The sequence below is a fragment of the Notothenia rossii genome (assembly GCF_949606895.1).
Source record: "Notothenia rossii genome assembly, chromosome: 9".
In the NCBI taxonomy this organism is placed as follows: Eukaryota; Metazoa; Chordata; class Actinopteri; order Perciformes; family Nototheniidae; genus Notothenia; species Notothenia rossii.
In genome coordinates, this window is record NC_136907.1 from 34,096,641 (window position 1) to 34,124,412 (window position 27,772).

The window sequence follows — 27,772 nt, forward strand, 5'->3', positions numbered from 1 at the left end:
TTTTTTCTTCAGAAACAATTACAACACGTTAATGAAAAGACTATGGCTCAGCGACTTCATTACTGAGATCGACCAGACTCTTATTGATAAAGACATTTTAATGGATGATTGGAGGATCCAAGGTGCTTCGGAGGCTTTTCTGCACAATCTCAAAAATTGTAGACGCCTCAAGGAGAGACTTGAAAAGATCCATGCCGAGTTGGATGGAGAAGAAGAAGACTAATAACCTGCGGTTGGTTGAAGCCAGGGATTTTTTCTTTTTCGATACATTGACTTTTTCTTTAAAGTAAAATTAAAATGGGGAACTACTATGCAAAACGCTCTGTATATATTGATCAGAATGTAGTCAATACCCTTTTAATAAGTGTGGTGATGAGGACGATTGAAAACAGAGTGAATAGTGATCCCCGTGTAAACAGAATGGCTGAAGTTTGTAAACTAGAAGACATTTTGGATATCGTTCGTTCTGGCAGTACTATTCCTGGTCATTGGGAAACAATTTTAAACGAAACATTTAAAGTGGTCCTGGAATCTTCATTTTCCGAAACATTCTGTAACATTACCGAAGAAATGAAACAAACATCAAAAGTGTATCATGTGCTCTCATTTTATGCTCTGTTTGTAGATGTAATGCATCTTTGTGTCAAAAACAGCATACACATGAATATTTTTGACTGAAGTGAAAAAACTCCATCATGATATTTCCAGTAATCTGGGGAATTCTAAGCTGGAGACGGTCCTGGGGATGTTACAATCAGTATAACTATTGATTTTGTGTGTGAACAATTTAAATGTAAATAGGACATTTAAAAAAAAAAGTGTTTTTTACATTTTAAAAACTGTCGATGGGAGGCTGATACTAATTGACTTTTTAAAATACTGATGTGTTTATTCAAAAACCATACTAGCACACAAGCCTGTTTTTTGTGTTTTCAGTGTTTTCGGTGTTTCTGTGTGTCGGTGTTTCAGTGTTTCAGTGTTTTTGTGTTTCTGTGGTTCTGTGTCTCGGTGTGTCGGTGTTTCAGTGTTTCTGTGTTTTTGTGTTTTTGTGTTTTTGTGTTTCTGTGTTTCTGTGTTTCTGTATTTCTGTGTCTGTGTGGTTCTGTGTCTCGGTGTTTCGGTGTTTCTGTGGTTCTGTGTCTCTGTGTTTCTGTGTGTCGGTGTTTCAGTGTTTCTTAGTTTTTTCAGTGTTTCAGTGGTTTCAGTGTTTTCTGTGTTTCTGTGTTTCCATGTTTCTGTGGGGGTATAATACGCACGTTTCAATACACTTGTATCATACATCTTCACTGTTACCCTCCCCTTGTTATAATGAAGACAACAGTGCATGTGAAGGACTGTAATACACATGTATCAGACACACTCCCCTTGCTATAATGAAGACAACAGTTTTTAAAATGTAAAAAACACTTTTTAATTTTTATTTTTTTTTTTCCTATTTACATTTAAATTGTTCACACAAAAAAATCAATAGTTATACTGATTGTAACATCCCCAGGACCGTCTCCAGCTTAGAATTCCCCAGATTACTGGAAATATCATGATGGAGTGTTTTCACTTCAGTCAAAATATTCATGTGTATGCTGTTTTTGACACACAGATGCATTAAATCTACAAACAGAGCATACAATGAGAGCACATGATACACTTTTGATGTTTGTTTCATTTCTTCGGTAATGTTACAGAATGTTTCGGAAAATGAAGATTCCAGGACCACTTTAAATGTTTCGTTTAAAATTGTTTCCCAATGACCAGGAATAGTACTGCCAGAACGAACAATATCCAAAATGTCTTCTAGTTTACAAACTTCAGCCATTCTGTTTACACGGGGATCACTATTCACTCTGTTTTCAATCGTCCTCATCACCACACTTATTAAAAGGGTATTGACTACATTCTGATCAATATATACAGAGCGTTTTGCATAGTAGTTCCCCATTTTAATTTTACTTTAAAGAAAAAGTCAATGTATCGAAAAAGAAAAAATCCCTGGCTTCAACCAACCGCAGGTTATTAGTCTTCTTCTTCTCCATCCAACTCGGCATGGATCTTTTCAAGTCTCTCCTTGAGGCGTCTACAATTTTTGAGATTGTGCAGAAAAGCCTCCGAAGCGCCTTGGATCCTCCAATCATCCGTGAAGATTTCTTTATCAATAAGAGTCTGGTCGATCTCAGTAATGAAGTCGGTGAGCCAGAGTCTTTTCATTAACGCGTTGTAATTGTTTCTGAAGAAAAAATCGGGCATGTCATTCAGACAATCGTGTGGCCTCTGGCCGGGGTGACTGACTCGGCATCCGTTGCATATTTCTTCTCTGTACTGATGTATCACCCTCTCCACAATATCAACCAACACAGATTTCACTGTGTCCATAAAAAGAGACGTCTTGGCCCAAGGAGCAAAATAAGCAGCAGTAGTATTGCAAGATTCAAGTGTCCAGAATGGTGGTGATGATGGTAATCCAGGAGTTTGTTCCTGGCTGCAACTCACGGGGGGAGACTTGTTTTTTCTCAGATCCATAGCTAGTTTTCAAACTGTCGTCTTAGTGGGGTCCTTAGTTTTAGATGCTTTGCTGAGTGGAGGGAGGGACTTATTGCGTTGAGTGGGGGGAGTCATCTGTAGAATTGAGAGTTTTTTCACCAGTATAATGTCCCTCGCTGTTTGAGTCTTTTTTTTAAAAGTTATTTTTCATCTATCATTTTCAACCAAGCAGCAAGAGGTCAAATTTAAGAATAAGTAATAGTTTGTCATGATTTTACGGGGAAATGTCAGAGCGCAATGTCACATCTTAAAGACAGCTTGAACTGGATAAATGGTTAGTCTTCAAACCAATTGGTTTAGACCCTACTGCCGAAGACGCATGCTCTCAATAGGGAAGTCACGCTTTGGGAAGAGGTGTTTCATTTCACAGATCCACCTTGATTCTTGTTGTGCTGGCTGAAGGAAGAGGGACGGGGGAGGAAAATTCAGAGGATGAAGAAGCAGAAAAATAACTTGTTTTGTAAAACGGGCAGCACGTCAGTTTCAAGGAAAAGATGACACCGTGTTTATGCATGACATGCAAAATATCTTGAACCACAAAAAAAAAAAGTACAAGTATATTGTGTTAAAAATATGGCAAAAAGTCGTAATATTGTATAATGTATTGTTTCATCGAAACAGTGTTAAAATCACAAACTTGCCTTTTAGAGTCGCAGTCTTTTACAACAATTCTGTTTTGTTAAGAGCTACCAAAACATAGTAAACATTGCAATTATTCCCAAAACAAACTGGGAATGGGGACATCGATAACATATTTTAATGTTTAATTTTCTTCAGGGCTACCGTAGTGCACATTGATGAACACTTTAAAACAAAAATAATGCCTACAAGTGTAAATGAGCCGGATTTTAGCTTTGAGCTAATTTCCATCTATAGTCCCGTCACATACAATATATAAGAACATGACATTTATATATACAGCAAAAATAAAATACATCATATGCAGAAAGAGCATGAGCAGCATACAAGCATTTACCACATGGCAGTACAATGTAGCAACTATGATATATAAAGTGCAAGATAAGATAAAAAGCGCTACATAAAGTGCAAGAGGAGATACCCCTGTGTTAAAGTGCATTTATTTAGCGGTGATTAAACGTCTGTTTGTTGCTCAACCATTCTTTAAGTTGACCTTTAAAACTATTGAGAGTGGGACAATCCCATATCTCATTTGGGGGGCTATTCCACAATGAGCTGCCTTTAATGGAGAGGACATTTTGTCCAAATGTGGTCCTTCTGTGGTGGACTTCACAGTCTCCTCTGGTTTCTGACCTAGTGCTGCGTCCAGTGTTTTTTCTGTGGATGAATTCCCCCAAGGGGAGGGGGGCCAGCCCATGTAAATATTTTTTTTTTTTAAAACACATACTTTTAAAAGACTTAAAATTTTAAAAACTCAAGAAATTTTGATTTTCAAGGATGGTACAGTGGTGGTATGACTGTGGCTTTCTGTCAAAAACCTGGACAGCTCTCTTGAACAGCTGTTCTATGGGTTTCAGGTGTGTGGCACAAGCAAACGACCAGTTTGTAAAACAGTATTCAATGTGGGATAGAATCATACAGTGGAGGTATGACTTTGCAGCATTGACAGTTAAGAAAAAGGTCTAATTTGTTTAAAATGTTGCAAGTTGAATTTAATGGTATTGGATACTTTCTGGATATGTTTCTTAAAAAGTCAAGTGCGAGTCCAATATGAAACTCCCTGTTCAAGATACTTGAACTGGGAGACTAGTTCTATTTCTGCTCCATTTAAAAATACATTGGATCCTTCGATTTTGATTGATCGTTTACTGAACATCGTCGTTTGCATCAACATGTATACTGTTTTTGTTGTACTCATACTGTCAATATGCAGATTGTGTTATATAGCTTTAGATAGAATGTTTTTTCTTCCTCTTTGCATAATTTGCATCCACAATCCTTTGCCAGTAGGTGTTTCCATAGTCCTTGTGGTTTTCCAATTGTTCAACTAATTGGGAGCTACTGTAAGCTATTTGTATTTGCATTTTAGCACATTACTTCCTGCAGTGATTCAGAAAGTATTGTGTTTGGGCTTTTTATTGTGAAAGGGAGAACACTACTCAGAGCCAGACATCATTTCATAGAGAAAGCAAGTGTTATAGGGAGCCAATTTAAAGGCTAATGTCGTCTTTATTTTACATCCATTACAAATTTGCGCATTCAACTACTTCGTTATGATAAGTTGTCTACAGCCACTTTAAATGCAATCAAATGTATATTTCTAAGTGCTTACAACTTAAAAAATCTTTACGTACAAATGACTGTATATTGAATATATTTCTGTACCCAGTGTTGAACAGGACCCAAACCTTTGAGAGATGAAAAAGGAGAAATCTGCTTTAATCAACTGCCAAGTAGTCAAGTCTGCATTTGTGTACGTTCATTTGTAAAACGTGGAATTTGGTTTCTTTTTAATGGCCTAGGCGGATTTTGGCTTTTTTCTCTCGCCAAGATACTTTTAGACACACTTTGAGGTATGCAAAACCTTACACACACACACACACACACACACACACACACACACACACACACACACACACACACACACACACACACACACACACACACACACACACACACACACACACACACACACACACACACACACACACACACACACACACACACACACACACACACACACACACACACCAAAAGGCCTGACAGCCATAGGAAGAGGTAAGGGTGACTGTAAGGGAGTGTGTGCAGACTAACTTTTGACTAGGAAGGTACTTTCTTTGTTCTGATGAGCCCCAATCTGCATACTTTGTCTGGATACTTTGAGAGTTACTTTTGACTCCAACAGTGTTCCACTGGAGTCATAGTTTTCTGAACTTATTTCTTAGCAGCAATTCGGTTTCTTTTTAATGGCCTAGGCGAATTTTGGCTTTTTTTCTTCTCTTGCCAAGATACTTTTAGAGACACTTTGAGGTAAGCAAAACCTTAAAAACTAGAACACTGATGGCTGGCTTACACTGCAAACTTCATCGCCTTTTAACAAGAGAGTAAGTATATAAAACGTTATTTTGTATATTTTACACATCATCAGAAACAGAGAGAGATGGCAGGAAGGGGGGAGACAGTCTCCCCCACCTTTACAGACACTGGCCATAGTAAGAGGAAAGTGTGACAGTAAGGGAGTGTGTGCAGACTTTCTTTGTTCTGATCAGACCGAATCCGCATACTCTGTCTGAAATACCTGGAGAGTTACTTTTGTTAGAGCTTTCAGAACTTATTTCTTAGCAGCAATGGGCATTTTTGTGTTGTATTGTATACAGTTGAAAGTGCACAGATAAACAGTCAAGCATGGGCGGTAAAAATGTGTCTCCTCAGGCTCTCTAATACACACACAGTCATCTCTCAAACGAGGTGCCTGCCTGCTTTCCAGGACTTTTACAGCCTCTGGCCGACTGCAGGGCCATGGGGTGTTAAGACAGGCATCTATAGCTCTGGAGTGAAGGTCTCCACACACACACACACACACACACACACACACACACACACACACACACACACACACACACACACACACACACACACACACACACACACACACACACACACACACACACACACACACACACACACACACACACACACACACACACACACACACACACACACACACAATATATTTCTGTACCCAGTGTTGAACAGGATCCAAACCTTTGAGAGATGAAAAAGGAGAAATCTGCTTTAATCAACTGCCAAGTAGTCAAGTCTGCATTTGTGTACGTTCATTTGTAAAACGTGGAATTTGGTTTCTTTTTAATGGCCTAGGCGGATTTTGGCTTTTTTCTCTCGCCAAGATACTTTTAGACACACTTTGAGGTATGCAAAACCTTACACACACACACACACACACACACACACACACACACACACACACACACACACACACACACACACACACACACACACACACACACACACACACACACACACACACACACACACACACACACACACACACACACACACACACGGGGGCGGGCCCACCTGTCACTTTTTATGCATACTAATGTGATTGAAATATTTTTTATTATACACCATAAGGCGCAACAGTGGGGGCTTTTCACACCTGTGAATACACATCACCCCCCTCCTATCGACGGATCTCACACCTACTTGTGATCTCACACCTCGATCAAAGGGGAGGCGGGACTTAGCTCATTAGCATAAGTAGGGAGAGGTGTGACCTGTCACAGCACCTGTCACTTTTTATGCATACTAATGTGATGGAAGCGGGATGAATATTACTACTGATATGCTTTAGTTGATCTAAAATATTGATGTGTTCAAATGCTCTTCAAAACACAACTGAAAGTCCATGAAACTTGTCTTTCTGTATTTGTGAATGAAGCGCCATCTCCTGGTTAAAACCTGAAATTGAAAATCTTGCAACGCCCTCTTGGAAAATAGTGGGAGGGCTTAACATTCCTCTATACTGGTTTTAGGCAGGTCGTAGGCAGGAAGCTGTAAACTGGAGTCTGAAATTCAGTGCTACATCTGTATAAACTGTCATCATTATGTTTCATTTATATAATGTACATCACGTCTCTCCTGATTGAAATGAAGCTCAGCGCAAGTTGAGGCAGGAAGACCTATCACCTCGTATTGCACGTCATGGCAATACTCGCTCCCTTCACTAAATGATAGGGAGCGCCACTCCTCAAGCTAACCTATCACTTCCCTCCATTCACAAGCCTAATTATCGCACCTGTTAATCCCTCTATATATGCTCTCCCCTTTTCCATCAGCTGTCTTCCAGGTGTCAACGCGCAACCCTCCTCCACCCCTTCGCCTCCTGCTTCCAACTCAGGGCCAAGCTCAACCTTCTCCCTTCCAACCGGACCTAACCACTTATCACCACCACCAGTGTCTAGACCCGGGGGGGTTCATCGGAAACGGTTCTTCCCTTCCCGAATGACATCCTACCAAACCTGGGCCTAATCGCCAAACACCATTTCATTCACTTGTTATAAACTGTCATCATTATGTTTCATTTATATAATGTGACCCGATAATAAACATGTATTTCATACATCACTCCTCCTCCTCTCTCCTGATTGAAAAGCAATTTATAGATTTTGGGATATTTATCTCCCATTCTTTCACTTTTTCTGACATTTTCAACACCAAACATGTCGTTAATGTGTTTAGTGAACTACAGCATCTGAAAGCCTGTACATTATTTATATCACAGTTTATCAGTATAAAAATGCAGGAAATTAATTTTTTAAGGCAGTATTTTCTGATTTGTGACGCAACACAAAGATATTTCGCTCTGTGCAAACCTTTGACTCGAATATGTCAACAACATGAAACAAGAATATGAACCTGGCTTTATCCAATGTTCACACAAGAGTTCTACATCCTGACACATCCTTCATCTACACTGTCTCAACTGAAAGAGGACCAGAAACACATGAAAAATATAATAAAATGTGGAGACTTTGGGATATTTATCTCCCATTCTTTTACTTTTCGGGCCTTTTACAGACCAGACATGTCGTTGATGTCACTGTTTACCAAACTACCACTTTTTCTGAAAAATGCATAAAATGATGCAATATATGTTAAATACATGGTTTATACATGTAATTACTGGGATTCCATTTCTTCTGATTACCTAATTTTGGCGTGCACATTTGCCACGCGCAAACTCTTTTGGATTTGGAAAGGTTGGCATGTATGCTATACTTGCACTGCTTACCGTTTTCATACTTTATATATCTTAGCATATTCATACACACTGTTAATACTGCTCACAGGCTGCTGTGTATATCTAGTGTATTCATACCCCTCACTGTTTATTCATAATTCAATTAATTCTATATTTTATTCTGTAGATCATGTACATTACTTTTCACTTTACTGCTTGTTGCACCGTTAGAAGCTAAACTGCATTTCATTGTCTCATTACCTGTAATCTGTGCAATAACAATAAAGCAGGCATCTTTATTGTAGCCTCAACAATCAAGTTCTAAGTAGTGCAATATGAAATAAAAACAACTACACTCTTTTGGCAGTGTTGTGGTGCCGAGAGATGGGAGTCGGAGGCGGGGTATCAAAGGTACAAGCTAGACTTTTATTTAGCATCTGAAAACCATTGTAAACAACTTCATGCCCAGGAAGCGATGACCAGCGGAAACAGGAAGTCCGGTTCACTAAAAGGTCAGTGCAGAACAATACCCCAACCCATAGCTCCGTGGGTGAATAATGTCAATCACCACAGTGTACACATTAACAACAACTACACTATTTTAGCAGTGTAACAATTAAACAAGAACTACACTCTTTTGGCAGTAACAATTAGATAAATAATAAACAGTCAGACTGACACTGAAGACAAACAAACAATTTTCAGCAATCAATCTGTTTAGTTGACTCTGGGTGACATGTGCACATTTTTAAAAAATCGTTTTTTGGCTGTTTAGATGGTGTTGCTCCATCTGGGTCACTGCCGGTGGTTGAGACGGTGGGGTCTTTGGCGACTTCAGGAGATCGGCATTGCTGTTATTCGATGTGGACAATGCTTTCTGTCCTGCACACAGTTTACATTTGACCGTAATATGTTGTGCGTCCTTTATCCCCACAAATTGAAAATAGTGGTTATATCTCCAAGTTGTAAATGCGCTGCTGCTCTCGCTGATACTTGCATCTGCCATAGTGTGTGTGCTGGTGGTGGGCGTTGCCGTGTGTGTGTGTGTTAGCCTTAGCAAGTGTTTGTGTGTCTGTGTATTTTCCCCATAAGGCAAGACCCGCCCAACTCTGTCTCTGATTGGCTTACCCTGGAATGTTACCCTGCGTTAACCAATCATCACTCCTCTCTGGTCACTTTCACTTGTCCATGGTAATGTGAGAGGACATCGCTGTATTCAACTGTAAATTACATCCGCAGGGAGATTCGGTTCAGTTGCATCACATAATGTATGAATGGGAATAGTTAACTAGTAACGTTATTAGTTACCGCAAAAGGTAGTTGTGTGCGTTAGTTTGTAACGCGTTAGTCTCAAAACTGGTAAACACACACCTGATCACCTGAGAGCTGCCGTTTCATTCAGACTGTTTAAAAAAAAAAAAACGGTCTGATTTTAACAACTCAATGTGTGATTGTTATTGCAGTAATATTAGACACTAATAATAGAGTAAACTATTAACACTGTACATATTATTGTTTGCCCGTGAGATTAGGATTATCGGTAGTGAGAGCCGTGCTGCATTTTTCTCCGGTCGGATGTGATATAAAAACAAGGCGATTATTTTTGTTGTTGTAAACTCACGTGGATTAAACTACATGTATTAGTGCATTCATTTCAATTCGCGAACATATGATACATTAAATGATCGTGAGGATGATGATTAAAAATCGTTTGTTTGAGCCGGGCTGCATTTCCTGATGAAAAAACATAGCAATGGTTTTGTACTTACGCCAACTTGAATTAAACAACATTATTTTGTTAAATAAAAACATGATGATGTTTTGTAAATGATTACATGTCTCTTAATTAGCACAGAATATGATCCTATCCATGACATATGGATCTTAACAAATATCGGCTATATCAGACACCTGTAAATCTATCAGCTGTTTATTTCACATGAGTTCCAGTGTGGCAGCTTTTCACGGCTCCCCCAGGTGATCCATTGCAGCTGGTTTAATTAAAATTACATTTATTTATCAAGGGGGCGTATTAAGTCCTGCGGGGGGGGGTTTCCTTTTCAGCAGGGGCCCACCCTGTGCAGATCACGGACCCGCACGGGTAGGCGTCTGAAATGAAACGCTACATCTGTATGCTTTCACAACGAATGGCTACAAAAGGATCTCATATCCCAAGCTTATCAACGAGCTGATGTTACAGCTGAAATGTTCTCCAGGTCACAAATTCAACCTCACATGATGATGTGATATCAGTTTTCAAGCACAGTAAATATTCTCTTCCCAGAGTATGGGACCAAAGTGAGGATTTAGTACATGGTTTTAATAATACTTTTGCTTTTCAATGTTTGCCATTTGCCATCCTATCCATCCCCACCCACACCAATCACCGGACCTGGGGGGACAGAGCCTTCTCCGTCGCTGCCCCCTCCCTCTGGAACTCACTCCCAAAACCCATCAGAGACTGCACCGACCTCATCACCTTAAAAAAACTCACAAAAACTCACCTCTTCAATCTGGCTTTTAATGTGTGATTGTTTTTGTATTATTTGACTCTAACTTTAACTATATATTTATTTGTTGTTCCTTTCTTCTCTTTTCTTTTCTCTTCACTATTATCTGTAAAGCGTCTTTGAGCACCTGTAAAAGCGCTAACAAATTAAATCTATTATTATTATTATTTCAAACCATGGGCTGGTTCAAATAATATTTGCCTTCATTTATTCTACTCTGTATAATTGTTCTGTAGTTATTGTAGCTAAAACTGCGATTTCTGAGAGATTTTAAATCTCAGATCTGCTCAACTCAACCTGTCACACAGGTCTCAGTGGGTCACACGCCTCAACCCTGCATTACAATAGGCAGGAACACTCTGCTGTCGCCCACCAGCTGAAGAGAGTTAACTAATTAGAGGGGTGTGCCCCCACAGCTGTGAGAACTCAGCAATCAGGTGTCCATCTTAGGTGGTTCTTTCCTGGAGCGTCAGCGTCAGCCAGACGAGACACGAGGGAGGCAAAGAGGAGGCAAATCCTACTTTGATTGAGCTAAGTATCGCTGGTGTTTTATTTTGTTTTACTCAATTCTCTTTGGTTCTCTAGCCCCTCATGCTATAATCAGGTGTATTTTCTCCATTCCTGTTCATTTGTCCTCTCGCAATTATCACTGGCCGCGTGTATCTCCTAATCGATATAACCGGCCTGCTCTTGTCTATCCCGCATGCTCCACTGAGATCCAACATCTCGTTTCAGGGGGGCTGTGGAACTGCCAGTCAGCTGTTCCTCAGGCTGACTTAATTTCTGGCTACGCTTCCCTGCAGTCTCTGGATTTCCTTGCTCTCACAGAGACCTGGATCACTCCATCCAACACATCCACCCCAGTAGCTCTCTTCACAGCATATTCCTTCTCCCATACACCCAGACCCTCTGGCAGAGGAGGTGGCACTGTTCTCCTGCTCTCTCCCAACTGGAGCTTTTCCCTCTTCAAGCTACCCAACTTCACTCCTTCCACCTTTGAATTCCATGCCGTCACAGTAACCCATCCTATACAATTAACCATTGTTGTTCTCTACCGTCCACCAGGCGCCTTAGGGGACTTCTTGGAGGAATTAGATCATCTCCTCTCACACATCCCTGAAACTGGCCCTCCCGCTGTACTTCTCGGAGACTTCAACCTCCAGACAGGGAAGATATCTGAACTAACATCTCTGTTAACCACCTTTGCTTTCTCACTGTCTCCATCCCCACCTACTCATAACGCTGGCAATGTCCTTGATCTCATATTCTCAAGGAACTGCACTACTTCCAACCTCTCTGTAAACCCGCTCCACACATCCGATCACTTCTTCATTTCATTCTCTCTGCCCCTTTCCAAACATAAAAAACGAATCTCTTCTAATTCTGCACCTGTCCGCCGTAACCTTCGTTCCCTCTCCCCCTCTACCTTTGCCTCATCGGTGCTCTCAGCAGTCTGGTTTCAAGGCAGGTAACTCAACAGAAACTGCTCTCCTTGCTGTCTCTGAGGAACTGCACACGGCTAAAGCAGCATCCCTCTCCTCTGTCATCATCCTCCTGGACCTGTCTGCTGCATTCGACACGGTGAACCATCAGATCCTCCTTCGCACTCTCCAAGAACTTGGAGTTTCAGGCACTGCACTTTCCCTCCTCACCTCATACCTCAAAGACCGCACCTACAGGGTAACTTGGAGAGGGTCAGAGTCCGACCCTTGTCAATTAACTACAGGGGTCCCTCAGGGCTCGGTTCTTGGTCCCCTCCTCTTCTCCTTGTACACAAACTCGCTCGGATCTGTCATTAGCCCACATGGTTTTTCCTACCACTGCTACGCTGACGACACCCAACTAATTCTGTCCTTTCCCCGCTCAGAGACCCAAGTCGTCGCACGCATCTCTGCTTGCCTAGCAGACATCTCTCGGTGGATGTCTGCTCATCACCTCAAGCTCAACCTTGACAAGACTGAACTGCTTTTCCTTACGGGAAAATATTTTCCCACTCTTGACTTAACAATCAACATCGGCACCTCTGTTGTTTCCCCGACTCAGACTGCAAGGAATCTGGGTGTGATCCTAGACAACAAACTGTCCTTCACTGCAAACATTGCTGCTACAACCCGCTGCTGCAGATACACGCTTTACAACATCAGGAGGATACGTCCCCAGCTGACCCAGAATCCAGCGCAGGTTCTGGTCCAGGCTCTCGTCATCTCACGCCTAGACTACTGCAACTCCCTCCTGGCTGGTCTACCTGCATGTGCCATCCGACCTCTGCAGCTCATCCAGAATACAACGGCTCGTCTGGTCTTCAACCTTCCAAAATTCTCCCACACCAGGCCGCTCCTCCGCTCCCTTCACTGGCTTCCGGTAACTGCTAGAATCCACTTCAAGACACTGATACTTGCGTACCATGCTGCGAATGGATCTGGCCCTTCCTACATCCAGGACATGGTTAAACCGTACACCCCAGCACGTGCACTCCGCTCTGCATCGGCCAAACAGCTCGCTTCACCCGCACTGCGAGGGGGACCCAAGTTCCCATCAGCAAAAACACGTGGGTTTGCTATCCTGGCTCCAAAATGGTGGAATGAGCTCCCCATTGAAATCAGGACAGCAGATAGCTTGCACATCTTCCGGCGCAGACTGAAAACTCATCTCTTTCGACTCCACTTCGAACGATAGAATTACTAACAAAGCACTTATATACTAATAAAGGGCTGGCTTATCTATAGCCAGTTGAGTAGCACTTGAAATGTTTGGCTCTATGAAAACTGATGCACTTAGAGTGGGGCAAAAAAGTATTTAGTCAGCCACCAATTGTGAATTTCTCCCACTTAAAGATGAGAGGCCTGTAATTTTCATCCTAGGTATACCTCAACTATGAGAGACAAAATGAGAAAAAAAAAATCAAGAAAATCACTGTCTGATTTTTAAAGACTTTATTTGCAAATTATGGTGGAAAATAAGTATTTGGTCACCTACAAATAAAAAAGCTTTCTGGCTCTCACAGACCTGTAACTTCTTCTTTAAGAGCCTCCTCTATCCTCCACTTGTTAACTGTATTAATGGCACCTGTTTGAACTCGTTATCAGTATAAAAGACACCTGTCCACAACCTCAAACAGTCACACTCCAAACTCCACTATGGCCAAGACCAAAGAGCTGTCAAAGGACACCAGAAACAAAATTGTAGACCTGCACCAGGCTGGGAAGACTGAATCTGCGATAGGTAAGCAGCTTGGTGTGAATAAATCAACTGTGGGAGCACTTATTAGAAAATGGAAGACATACAAGACCACTGATAATCTCCCTCGATCTGGGGCTCCACGCAAGATCTCACCCCGTGGGGTCAAAATGATCACAAGAACGGTGAGCAAAAATCCCAGAACCACACGGGGGGGGACATAGTCAATGACCTGCAGAGAGCTGGGACCAAAGTAACAAAGGCTACCATCAGTATCACACTGCGCCGCCAGGGACTCAAATCCTGCAGTGCCAGACGTGTCCCCCTGCTTAAGCCAGTACATATCCAGGCCCGTCTGAAGTTTGCTAGAGAGCATTTAGATGATCCAGAAGAGGATTGGGAGAATGCCATATGGTCAGATGAAACCAAAATAGAACTTTTTGGTAAAAACTCAACTAGACGTGTTTGGAGGAAAAAGAATGCCGAGTTGCATCCAAAGAACACCATACCTACTGTGAAACATGGGGGTGGAAACATCATGCTTTGGGGCTGTTTTTCTGCAAAGGGACCAGGACGACTGATCCGTGTAAAGGAAAGAATGAATGGGGCCATGTATCGTGAGATTTTGAGTGACAACCTCCTTCCATCAGCAAGGGCATTGAAGATGAAACGTAGCTGGGTCTTTCAGCATGACAATGATCCCAAACACACCGCCCGGGCAACGAAGGAGTGGCTTCGTAAGAAGCATTTCAAGTTCCTGGAGTGGCCTAGCCAGTCTCCAGATCTCAACCCCATAGAAAATCTTTGGAAGGAGTTGAAAGTCTGTGTTGCCCAGCGACAGCCCCAAAACATCACTGCTCTAGAGGAGATCTGCATGGAGGAATGGGCCAAAATACCAGCAACAGTGTGTGAAAACCTTGTGAAGACTTACAGAAAACATTTGACCTCTGTCATTGCCAACAAAGGGTATATAACAAAGTATTGAGATGAACTTTTGTTATTGACCAAATACTTATTTTCCACTCTAATTTGCAAATAAAGTCTTTAAAAATAAGACATTGGGATTTTTCTGGATTTTTTTTTCTCATTTTGTCTCTCATAGTTGAGGTATACCTAGGATGAAAATGACAGGCCTCTCTCATCTTTTTAAGTGGGAGAACTTGCACAATTGGTGGCTGACTAAATACTTTTTTGCCCCACTGTATATGATTCTGTTTTCTTTAAGGTTGTATCTTCCTGGTCGAATGTACTTATTGTAAGTCGCTTTGGATAAAAGCCTCAGCTAAATGTAATGTAATGTAATGTAATTTACAATATGTTCTCATCTGTTTTATCACTACAGGTTTGAAGCTTTTGTGCTTTTCTTTGCCATAGTCCACTTTGGACTATATTAAATATTTCAGGATTGCACTTTTAACTCACTTGAAATGTTCTCACTTGCTTGGTTTCAAAACATAACAAATGCCATAATCTGTTCATTGGGGACCATGAATGCTATTTTTCATTGCTGTTGCCGGCCACTATTACTCATGTAAACCTACTACTGCTGCGCCCTCTGTAATCTCAGATGCACCCTGAGTCATTTTGTTCTGGAACCGGGCCTGTACATGGCCATATACTAAACAAACTACAGAGCCCATTCCGTGTCCTGTTATTGTTTACTTCCTCTCTGACTTCTTCTGGTGATTTATCTGATGTCCAGCCCTCCGTCTTTTCACCTCTTTTCCTTTCTCTTTCTTGATCCTCCTTAGCAACCTTCATTATAGTCCTTGACAGTAGTCTGTACTGTATTAACAACGTGTCACATGTTAAGAATGTACAATCAGAATCGAGTATTCAACTAAGCCGTGTAATAAAAGTTGTTTGTAGCCTTAATGGCCTACACAGTTGTTATGCTATACCACATTGCCCTTCACTGGATGTATAATGAGCTGCACTAAACAACATTTTAGCATTTAAAATACCTAGCCATTCTTTTGCGGTTATTTTGGTAAAGTAACTAAAAGTAACTAAAAAGTAGTGTAACTCATTACATTTCAGAGACAGTAATATTGTAATGTAACTTATTACTTTCAAAAGACAGTAATAAGTAATATGTAATTGTCACGATCTGTCTGTGTTGTGTTGTGTTTTGTCTTGTCTTTTTCTGTCTTTGGTTTCCTGTTTTATTTTGTAAAGTGTTCACCCCCTGTCTTGCCTGTTGCTTTCTGTCTGTTTTCCCTCCCTGATTACCCGATTGTGTTCACCTGGTGCCCTTATGTTTTCTCCTCCCTCCTCACCTGTCTCTTGTTTGTTTGATTAGTCCTGTGTGCATTTAGGTTCTGTATTTTCTGTTAGTCTTTGTGAGTTCCTTGTTGTTGTTGGACTGTTTTCACTGGGAAGAGTTCTGTCTTTCAGCCTTGAAATAAAGGTATTTTCTGTTAATCTGCATTTGGGTCCTGTTTGCCTCTCTCAACCCTGACAGTAATTTATTACATTTTGGAAGTAACTTGCCCAACACTGTTTGTAAAGTGGGGGGACACAAACGGGATTTCAAAAAACTGGGGGGGGACATGTCCCCCCTGTCCCCAGTGGAAATTACGCCATGTGTGTGTGTGCGTCAAGTGCAATAGATATATATGCAAGTTGAAACACACTCGGAGTAAAACTCTGCCCCTCATGTGCTGTATAGGCTGGCACGACTTGGCTGTTCAATGGGGCTGATGTGTTGTGTAGATTCGCCAGAAGGAAAATCACGGTCAAACTCCTTATGAAGTGTGCAGTGCGGTGAGCTGCCGCTCCACATTCCTTTTCTTCCCGACTGCAACGCTGGTCCCGCAAATCAAGCAAGAACGTGATTGGTCGATATCAATTGTGGGGTGGGGGGAGGAGGGATGTTAGATACAGATGTAGCACTTCATTTCAGACTCCAGCTTACAGCTTCCTGCCTACGACCTGCCTAAGACCAGTATAGTGGAATGTTAAGCCCTCCCACTATTTTCCAAGAGGGCGTTGCCAGATTTTCAATTTCAGATTTTAACCAGGCGATGGCGCTTCATTCACAAATACAGAAAGACAAGTTTCATGGACTTTCAGTTGTGTTTTGAAGAGCATTTGAACACATCAATATTTTAGATCAACTAAAATATATCTAATCTTGTAATTCAATAATATATAGTCTTTATATATTAAATAATCATAATAATAATGTAAATGTTTACATTACACTTCTTTATTTGTTATGCTCATACTTTTACCTTTACAATCGTTTGCTTTAATATGCAGTATATTTTTGTGTTTGCTTCCTCCTGCTCCCTTTCGGACACATACTGTATGATTTATTATTATTAATATGAAGATATTATTAAGATAAGATAAGATGTTACTTTATTGATTGAACATTTTAGTTTAGAATGTGCTGTCCCACGGTAATTCAGAAGGCTCACAGGTCACATTCCGACCATTATTTAAAACAATAGGTGCTTTCACACCGTCTACAGTTTGATTTGTATAGAGGGAGCTCTGTGGCCAGTGTTCGAATTACCCATTTGCTTTCGGGGGAGCCCTATTATTCAGTGCACATCCTGTTACTAAATATATCACACGCACGCTCTGTTGGCGCAGCAGCAGTTGAGTAAAGTTGGAATGATTTTGGCAGATTCAGATTTCAGGGGTCAATAACTCATGAACAAAACGTTATTCAGACACAAATGACGTCTCCCAAGTACCGTGGTAAGGTTGACAACGAACTACATTTTTATCAAAAAAAGCCAATACGTGCTGTCCTCCAAACTGGAAACATTACATTGGTCTCTATCCGCAGCCGGAGAAGAAATGAGTGCTCAGGGACCGTCTGCAAAGTGCAACTCCGAAAAAAGAGAATACAATAATATTCAATCACTATTATACAGCTTATTACTACCAAACTCACCACACACATCAATAGTCTCCTGTTGGTCAGACTACAGCAGAGAGTTTGGAAGAATGTGGCTTTGAATAATTTTGGTGAATATTTCTAATGTAAAATCTTCAATAAATATGGCATCATCTTCAATAACGTTACTATTATACAGTATATTTATAACAAACTCACCACACACATCAATAGTCTCCTGGTGGTCAGACTACAGCAGAGAGTTTGGAAGAATATGTTTTTGAATAATTTTGGTGAATATTTATAATGTAAAATCATGGCATCATTTTCAATAACCGTCTATACCTCCTGGATCATGGGTGTAATTCTAGACGGCACACAAGAGCAGATGGTCAGGCAAGAGCTAAAAAAGGTGGGTGAAACTGATTATTCAAAGTATTTGCATCCCTTTAGTACTGTAGGCTTGAGAAAGGAGACTGAACTGTGTCTCCAGGCAACTTCCAGCGTTATTATAATCATGCAGTTTCTGGAGACATTTGTGTTGTTTTTAACCAATACATTTAGAATATAAGCTTCCCTTTTTTTCTTGTTCCTGTTGAGAAAAATAAAAAATGAATACTGTGTAAATGAAATTATTGTTTTGCACCTGTATATTATAGAAAATAACACTTATGTTTACATATTCCCTAGGTTTTTCAGGTCACATTTGATCTATATAATGGAGCCATTGGATTTGTCAATATAAGAAATCAAAACCAAACCATATTCTTCCAAACTCTCTGCTGTAGTCTGACCACCAGAAGACTATTGATGTGTGTAGTGAGTTAGGTAGAAATATACTGTATAATAGTAACGTTATTGAAGATGATGCCATATTTATTGAAGATTTTACATTATAAATCTTCCACAAAATTATTCAAAAGCACATTCTTTCAAACTCTCTGCTGTAGTCTGACCAACAGGAGACTATTGATGTGTGTAGTGAGTTTGGTAGAAATATACTGTATAATAGTGAAGTGATTGAAGATGATGCCATATTTATTGAAGATGTTACACTATAAATATTCCCCAACATTACTCAAAAGCACATTTTTCCAAACTCTCTGCTGATGAGCATCAGGAGACTATTTATGTGTGTAGTGAGTTTGGTAGTAATACTGTATAATAGTGAAGTGATTGAATATTATTGTATTCTCTTTTTTCTGTGTTGCACTTTGCAGACGGTCCCTGAGCACTCGTTTCTTCTCCGGCTGCGGAAAGAGACCAATTTAATGTGTCCAGCTCGGAGGACGGCGCATATTGCCTTTTTTTTTTTATCAACATGTGATTGTAGTTGTCAACCTTACCACGGTACTTAGGAGACGTCATTTGTGTCTGAATAACGTTTTGTTCATCAGTTATTGATCCGTGAAATCCGAATTTGCCAATAGCTTTCTAACTTTACTCAACTCGCAGCAGCGCGGATTCGATCAATTGCTATACAATCACTCTGCTACTACTACAGACGGTGTCATTACGCCGGCGGCTTTGGCCGTTGTTGAAGCGTCTTCAGGCTCCGCATCGGCAGGCCTCTCCCTCGGTGTGGAGCTGTCAAGCTCGACCCTAACGCCGCTTACAGCCGGCAAACTAAAAGTTGTTCTCCGTTCACGTTGTCATTTTTAGACTCCTTCGCTTCTTTGCTTGTGAATGCAAAAGCTGTGACGCTTGGCTGTTTTTGTTTTGCCATATTTTTTATTACAAAGCCAGAGTTAACAAAATATCAATATGAACATTTCAAATACCGCGCCGGCATCACCGCTGTAACCATAGCAACGTAAGTAAGAATGCAGCGCCGCCACGTACAGATGGCAACACCCAGACCACACTTGTCAACCCTCCCGATTTTCGCGGGAGACTCCCGTTTTCATAGTCCTCTCCTGGTTTCCTCCCGGGGTCATATTTCTCCCGCATTTCTCCCGATTTCTGACAAAATCAGATTTACTTACGACTGTTTCCACTCGGACTTTAATACAGCTACACCATTGTTTGGTTTCCATGGTAACACGTCTCTTTAGTAGCGCGCGCAACTCAAAGTCTGAGACGGTGAGGCAGATATTCACAGAAAACAGAACAAGAATCGACAACTACTCACTCCTTTCCATTTTGAAATGCTCCCGATTTCTGAGGTCTAAAGGTTGGCAAGTATGACCCAGACATATTCACAAATATAAAACAAATATTCAGAAACTGTAATGAACAATAACTATTATTTATTTCAAGAACTGTTATTTACAGAAACTCAACATTTCTAATCTGTGTGACACAAATATGCACGATTGTTTTGGGCTCCCCCTATTTATCTCAGTCAGCCTTCAAAGGAGTTCCCTCCCTCTTCGGGGGAGCCAAGCTCCCCCTAGCTGCCCCCCATTTCGAACAGTGTCTGTGGCTGAATGGCCAGCGATTAGGTGCGGCGCATTTATCATAGGTGATCAGAGCTAACTGCCTGCCGTCAGATTTCATTTAAAAAACAGATCAGATTTTAAGACTATGTCTGCGCTCATAAAGAATGATAAGAATAAGAATAATGCGTATTGAACCGGTTTCATTAATTAGTGAGTTTATTTAACACTAGAACCGCCAATCGGGTCAATTTGTGTGGGGGGGGATGGTCACCAGACATCGTTTGTGCCTCTTGGGATATAAACGCAGGCTGGAGAACCACCTCTGCAGGCGGCGCATATGCAGTAACCCGAGCGGGACCACAACCTGAGCAGCCGCCATGAGACCCAGAGTCTGCATGACAGTTAAAGCTGTCGCTGTTGCCCCCTGTCGCAGCCTGCGAACCGCCCGAAGCAGGGACGCACGTCTGCTCCCCCAATCACCTGGCTGCACCAGTCCCAGTAACTGTTTTATACACATGCAGAATTTTCTGCAGGCAATGTGCCGATTCAGGCTGCGTAGATCTAGAATAGGTCTGAATTCCCCTCTCTTCCTGAGAATCAGGAAGCACATGGAATAAAGACACTTTTCTCTGTGCTGAGGGTGCACAACAGACACCGCCTGTTTTTGCACCAGGGCCTGAATCTCTGCCGAGAGGAAACCCATCTCCTCCTGGGATGATAGATTTACCTCTCGTATGCCTTTGAATGGATGCTGCATGGGATGCTGCAAAACTGGAGTGAATAACCCCGTTTCAGCGTCCTGTCCATCCACTTTATTAACACACAGCTGAGTTTCAATTCCCCATAACATTGTGTTATAAAGGGGGGAGGCGGGATTCGCCCTTGCGTCCCGGGTGGAGAGATTTTCAAGGGAGGGCACACCGGGATACGCCATGTCCGAGCGGCCCTGCACCCTGATCGTCCTCAATGGCTGCCAGATATCTGGCACCGGGGTGAGACGAAGGCAGGCTGCGCCGGATGCACCGGGCCGTAAAACCCCTGTCGAAAGGGGTTTACTGGCCTCCGGGAACCCCCCTGGCCCCTCGGGAGGGTGAACATGAATGGCACCTTGTCATCCTGTTCCCCCTTCTCCACCACGTCGAGATCCTGATCCTCCGGCTCCTCCTGCAGGCCGAACCTCACCCCAAAATGATCCTCGCGATGTCGGCGGCTTAGCCGAGGGATTATTCAGCAGGCGTTGCAGGCCGGCGACGGGTTTCGGCCGTCTTCGGCGTGGTCCGGCCCCATGCACTGGAAGCACAGGCGGTGCGGTTCAGCCCCCGCGATAAGGCCAGGGCATGTCGGTCAGGTGCACTTTTATCTTTCTCTTTTCAGGTCTCTTGCTCAGTGTTAGGCGAAGCCTCCTTTTATACGGTGAGATGCGCACGCATTCAGGTAGGCCCCCACCCTTTTGGCCCTAGTGATGTCTCTTCCTGTGTTCGATGTTGGTTCATTATTTGTCGTTCATGTCTCCCTTCATGTTGGTCACAGTCACCTTTTGTTTGGATGCTACTTCGTACCTGTTCATGGATTCTTGTTTTACCTCGTACCTGTTCATGGATTCTTGTATTACCTTGTACCTGTTCATGGATTCTTGTTTTTTCAGCTTTTGAAAATAATTCTCGCCTTTTGTTTCCTTTTGAAACCTGCTTCCTCCTCAATCTACATTTGGGTCCTATTTTTCCCCAACCGTGACATGATCAGTACAGAGTTTCAGGGTGGAGGGGGAGACATTGTCAGGGCCAGCCGCTTTTCTGGTATTGAGTTTTTTGAAAAGTCTGTTTACATCCCTTTCATCAATTGAGAGAGAGTCTGATGTGTCGGGGGAGGTCAGCGATGTGGAGGTGTGAGACTGAAGCTGTTGAGAGGTGTCATGGGGGATGGTGTCAGAACTGAACTCTTTGTCTTCAAATCTGCAGTAGAACTGATTCATATTGTTTGTGTGGCGGAGTGGTGAGGGTAGGTGTTTAAAGTCGGTTGCGGACAACGCCACCTGGGGGAGTTTCGCCCCCAGGAAATTATAAAAAACTAAGTCTAAGGACAATCAGGTTCGTTTTACACCACGGGCAGAGACAGTTTTAAGGGTCAGAATACAGTTTTATTTATAATATACAAAATATCTAAAAACACCACACACAATACATTTGAATAAAATACCCACTGTGGGTAAACGGACAAGGCTTGGCTTACCACGGCGGCAGTTAACAAAAAGGGGAGTAAGGGGTCCAAAATAAATCACCCGTGACACTGCACACCACTCAAAACGGATACGTGCAGCAAACCACGGCCACCACCAGGGAGTCTGCCGCCTCAGGCCCACAGCACCTGTCCGGCACTGGATAAAAGGTTATAATTCTGACAAAAGGATAAACAAAAGAAAACAACAAAATACACCCAATCTGAATGAATGGAAACAAGAAATGAATAAACAAATTAAAGCAAATGCAAAGGACTGCAAGGAATAAAAAAATTAAATCAAATTAAAGTAAATGTAAAGGACAGCAAGGAATACACAAATTAAATCAAATTAAAGTAAATGTAAAGGACGGCAAGGAATACACAAATTTAATAATAAATGTCCTTATAGTCGTGTATTAGGACCATTCCCTGACGCCAAGAATGGCTCCAGCAACAGGTCAGAGCAAGCAGTCTGGCCTGTCCACAGCGAGGAGTGAAGCCCACAGAGAGCCCAAAACTCACAGAGAGCCAAAACAGCAGCACGGGACGGGAATGATGGCCAAAGGTGGGGAGCGAGAATAGTTAGAACACCCAGGGTCGGCGTCATGGGTGGGCATTCGCGGGCCATGCCCCCCCAAATGAGTCACTGTGCCCCCCCTGCCAGGCCAGGCAAGCCCTGCCACTTTGCCGTTTTATTTATTTATTTTTTTATCATATTATAAGTGAAAACGTTTCCACTAAATATTTTTTGTGTGAAATAAATCAGAAATAAAGAATATAAATAAAAAACACAGCCTGAGGTGTGCTCACTGGTGATTGGTGTGTTTCTTGACCAATGACCCCGGCCTTTGATTTGTTGTTATTAATTCAAAAGATGCGCGCATAATTAGCAAGTTAGTGAGACGAAGCTAATGCTCGGACTGTCGGACAGTAATAAAGTAATGGATATACGTAAATGGCTGCAAGGTGCAGCTGCTACACGGCCTCCTCCAACTCCTCCACCTCCTCCACCTCCTGAAAACGAAGGGAATAATGCACCCATCTCCAGCATCGCCGGCGGCACCACCTCTGAAGAGCTGGAGCCGTGCTCTTCGACCAGCCAACCTGCTAGCCAAGCCCATCCACCTGCTGCAGCTAACGTTAGCGCTGGAATTCAACAACCCATAGACGATATTGGAACTGATCAGCCCAAACAAATCTTCTTAAAACAGTACCCTTACAGCATCCTCACTGGCAGGAGGCGTTCGTTTGTCTCTGCTTGGTATCACAACCGAGACTGGCTTGAATACAGTGTCAAGGCCGATGCTGCATTTTGTTTCTGCTGTCGGCAGTCTAGCAAAACCCGGAGAATGGATGCATTTATGTCTGTTGGCTTCCGTAACTTGAAAAATGCAGTGGAGAGAGACAAGGGATTTCAGAAACATGCAAATTCAAAGGAGCATCTCTCTTGCTATGCAATGTGGAAGGAGCGAGAGAGGCGTGCCAGCACTGGAAAGGAGATTTCTACACTTGTTAACGCAGACCAACTACGAAAAAACAGGTATTATATCTCCTCTCTTATTGATTTCTGGTGGAAAACCAGCTGCCTTTACGAGGGAAGATAGAGGCTTTTGATAACATGTCAGAGGGGGGCGGTGGCCTTTTCCTCTCCCTGCTGGACTATACGATAAAAAAAGACCCCAAATTGGCTGATGTAGTGAAATCAATCCCTCGAAATGCCACTTACACTTGTCACGAAATGCAAAATGAACTCATAAGTACACTCAGCAATGTGGTGACTGAGGCTATCGTGGAGGAGATAGGAGACTCCTTTTACACACTGAAAGTAGATGGAACCCGACCAATAATTTCACCATATATGTAAATAATCTCTGTAATAATTTATCAAAGGCTGCTTTCCATTTTTATGCAGATGATACTGTTATTTATTGTTCATGATGTTATTCCATCTAATTTATCTCAACTCAAGTTAGTATTAAATGCAGACAAATCCAAACTCATTATATTTTCAAATGGCAAAAAGTTAACTTATTTTCTCCCCAATATTTGTACTGTTCAAGGGACTGACATTGACATTGAAAGGGTCACTACATACAAATATCTAGGTTTTATTATTGATCAGAACTTATCTTTCAAGTCACACACTGAAAATGTTGTTTTAAAATTAGGTTTCTCCTTTCAGACAAGGAAACATTTGATCTCTGTAACGTTTTTACCAGTGTTGGATTCTGGCGATCTGCTTTACATGAATGCCTCCAACCAGTGCCTAAAGACTTTGGATACTGTGTACCATTGCATTGTGCATTACGTTTTATTACTGGAAGGATATATATATATTGTGAGTTTGGAATAAATATGCACTTTATGAAAATTATTAGTTGGTTACTGTTAGTAAAAACAGTAAGGTTAATAGCCTACTGCATGTTTATTTTGCTAGTGGATCGCCAGGCCCTCTGACCTGATCTGTGGAGTCTCAGCTGTTCATATGAACAGGGCTCGACATTATAAATGGCCCGCTGGCACTGCGGTCAACTCAGCCGTCTCTCGCATTTGCATGGTCAAATGAGCAAGGCTTCATTTTTGAGTGCGCGATTAATAGCGTCTTTACAGTAATCGCCGAGAAGCGACGCTGACGGTAGTAGCTTATGAAGTTCTCAGTGAAAGATGTACTGTTGGACTCAGTACTACTTGGACTACCACAACAGGTACAGATGGAGCACTGAATTTCGGACTCCAGCTTACAGCTTCCTGCCTACCACCAGCCAAAGACCAGTATAGAGGAATGTTAAGCCCTCCCACTATTTTCCAAGAGGGCGTTGCCAGATTTTCAATTTCAGGTTTTAACCAGGAGATGGCGCTTCATTCACAAATACAGAAAGACAAGTTTCATGGACTTTCAGTTGTGTTTTGAAGAGCATTTTAACACATCAATATTTTAGATCAACTAAAGTATATTTAATCTTGTAATTCAATAATATATCGTCTTTATATATTAAATAATCATAATTATAATGTAAATGTTTACATTACACTTCTTTATTTGTTATGCTCATACTTTAACCTTTACAATCGTTTGCTTTAATATGCAGTATATTTTTGTGTTTGCTTCCTCCTGCTCCCTTTCGGACACATACTGTATGATTTATTATTATTATTATTAATATGAAGATATTATTAAGATAAGATAAGATGTTACTTTATTGATTGAACATTTTAGTTTAGAATGTGCTGTCCCACGGTAATTCAGAAGGCTCACAGGTCACATTCCGACCATTATTTAAAACAATAGGTGCTTTCACACCTTCTACAGTTTGATTTGTATAGAGGGAGCTCTGTCAGTGTTCGAATTACCCATTTGCTTTCGGGGAGCCCTATTTTTCAGAGCACATCCTGCTACTAAATATGTCACACGCACGCTCTGTTGACTGGCGCAGCAGCGCGGATGCGATCAATTGCTATAAAAACACTCTTCTACTAATAAAGACGGTGTCACTATGCCGGCGGATGTGGCCGTTGTTGAAGCCTCTTCAGGCTCCGCATCGGCAGGCCTCTCCCTCGGTGTGGAGCTGTCAAACTCGACCCTAACGCCGCTTACAGCCGGCCAACTAAAAGTTGTTTTCCGTTCACGTTGTCATTTTTAGATTCCTTCGCTTCTTTGCTTGTGAATCCAAAAGCTGTGACGCTTGGCTGTTTTCGTTTTGCCATATTTTTTTATTACACAGCCAGAGTTAAAAAAATATCAATATGAACATTTCAAATACCGCGCCGGCATCACCGCCATAATCATAGCAACGTAAGTAAGAATGCAGCGCCGCCACATACAGATGGCAACACCCAGACATATTCACAAATATAAAACAAATATTCAGAAACTGTAATGAACAATAACTATTATTTATTTCAAGAACTGTTATTTACAGAAACTCAACATTTCTAATCTGTGTGACACAAATATGCACGACTGTTTTGGGCTCCCCCTATTTATCTCAAAGTCAGCCTTCAGGGGAGCTCCCTCCCTCTTCGGGGGAGCCAAGCTCCTCCTAGCTCCCCCCCATTTCGAACAGTGTCTGTGGCTGAATGGCCAGCGATTAGGTGCGGCACATTTGTCATAGGTGATCAGAGCTAACTGCCTGCCGTCAGATTTCATTTAAAAAACAGATCTGATTTTAAGACTATTTCTGCGCTCATAAAGAATGATAAGAATAAGAATAATGCGTATTGAACTGGTTTCATTAATTAGTGAGTTTATTTAATACTAGAACCGCCAATCGGGTCAATTTGTGTGATGTGTTGTTGTGTGTGTGCAATGTAACTTTTTTTCAATAAAATATTAAAGTCTCCCAGTCCCTGACTTTTCCAGAAAGTGTGTTATGTAGCACCCTATGTTGTTAAAAATTGCATTCTAATAGCGGGATTTGACGGGTTTAGGTAGGCCTATACAAAAACCTCTGGCGGTTCTAGTGTTAAGGTAATTAGGTACAGTAGAAGCCCTTTTTTTATCAGTAACGAATTTAGCAGTTGAACATAAAAGTCAACTAACTGAGGGTCACTTGCAATGACAGTGTTGTGTCTAACTGTAAGCTTGTCACTCAGAGTAACCTACCGTTAATTTAGCTGCTGGAGAAGAAAGATCAAGGGGGGAGGGGGGGAGAGAGCTGTGGTTGATGGGCCATTAGTTGTGTAAATACACAGCTGAGAGCTGCCGTTTCATTCAGACTGTTTAAAAAACGGTAACAACGGACTATTTTTCTTAGCAGATGCATGTCAATTTAAATCAATACATACAACTATTTTTTAAATCAATACAACTATTTTTTAAATCAATAAAAACATTTTCTAAATCCATAAAAGCATTTAAATTAATATTGGGAGTCATGTCGTTACTTTGTTGAGAATGTGGCCATGTAATAAGCGGGATAATTTGCAGTGACTTGTTCCTTATGGGGAAAATAACACCCGTCATGTGTGTGTAGAGATGTGTGTGGTTAAAACGCTTTCAATGAAGTGAAGGAGGTTTTCCTTCTATAAAACAGCTGTGGGCAGCAGTGACTGTCACGGACATGAATTCATAGATCAAGGCAGACTGGTGCACACACTCTCCTGTCCTGCCAGGCGACACGCCCGTTCTAAGCCGTGTCCCTCACTCCTCACATCCCAAGCATCCCCACAAGTGTATTATGTTGTTACATCGTTTCAGATGTTATGTTTCAGTTGTGCTCTGTCTATGTTCAGTGATGCAAACTTGTCACCTTTCGGCGAAATTCGCCGTTTTGAATCCAAAATAAGTCGTTTGTGTGATTCATGTAGATCTGCAATACAAATATTTTTGGGGTATGGGGGGGGCTGGGACCCGGAGTAATCTGCGGCCGTGAGCTGTTATGTGCCATCATGACACGCATGGTGTTCTTTTTATATA

At 41.7% G+C, this 27,772-nt stretch overlaps 1 pseudogene across 1 annotated transcript in view; it reads left to right on the forward strand.

Moving 5' to 3' along the window:
- Positions 1-27,772, forward strand: part of LOC307019857 — a 239,411-nt pseudogene that overhangs the window by 17,298 nt on the left and 194,341 nt on the right. Inside the window, exon 2 of the transcript in view lies at positions 6,014-6,199. The product of the transcript in view is annotated as an uncharacterized misc_RNA (transcript). The remainder of the gene's footprint in view (positions 1-6,013; positions 6,200-27,772) is intronic.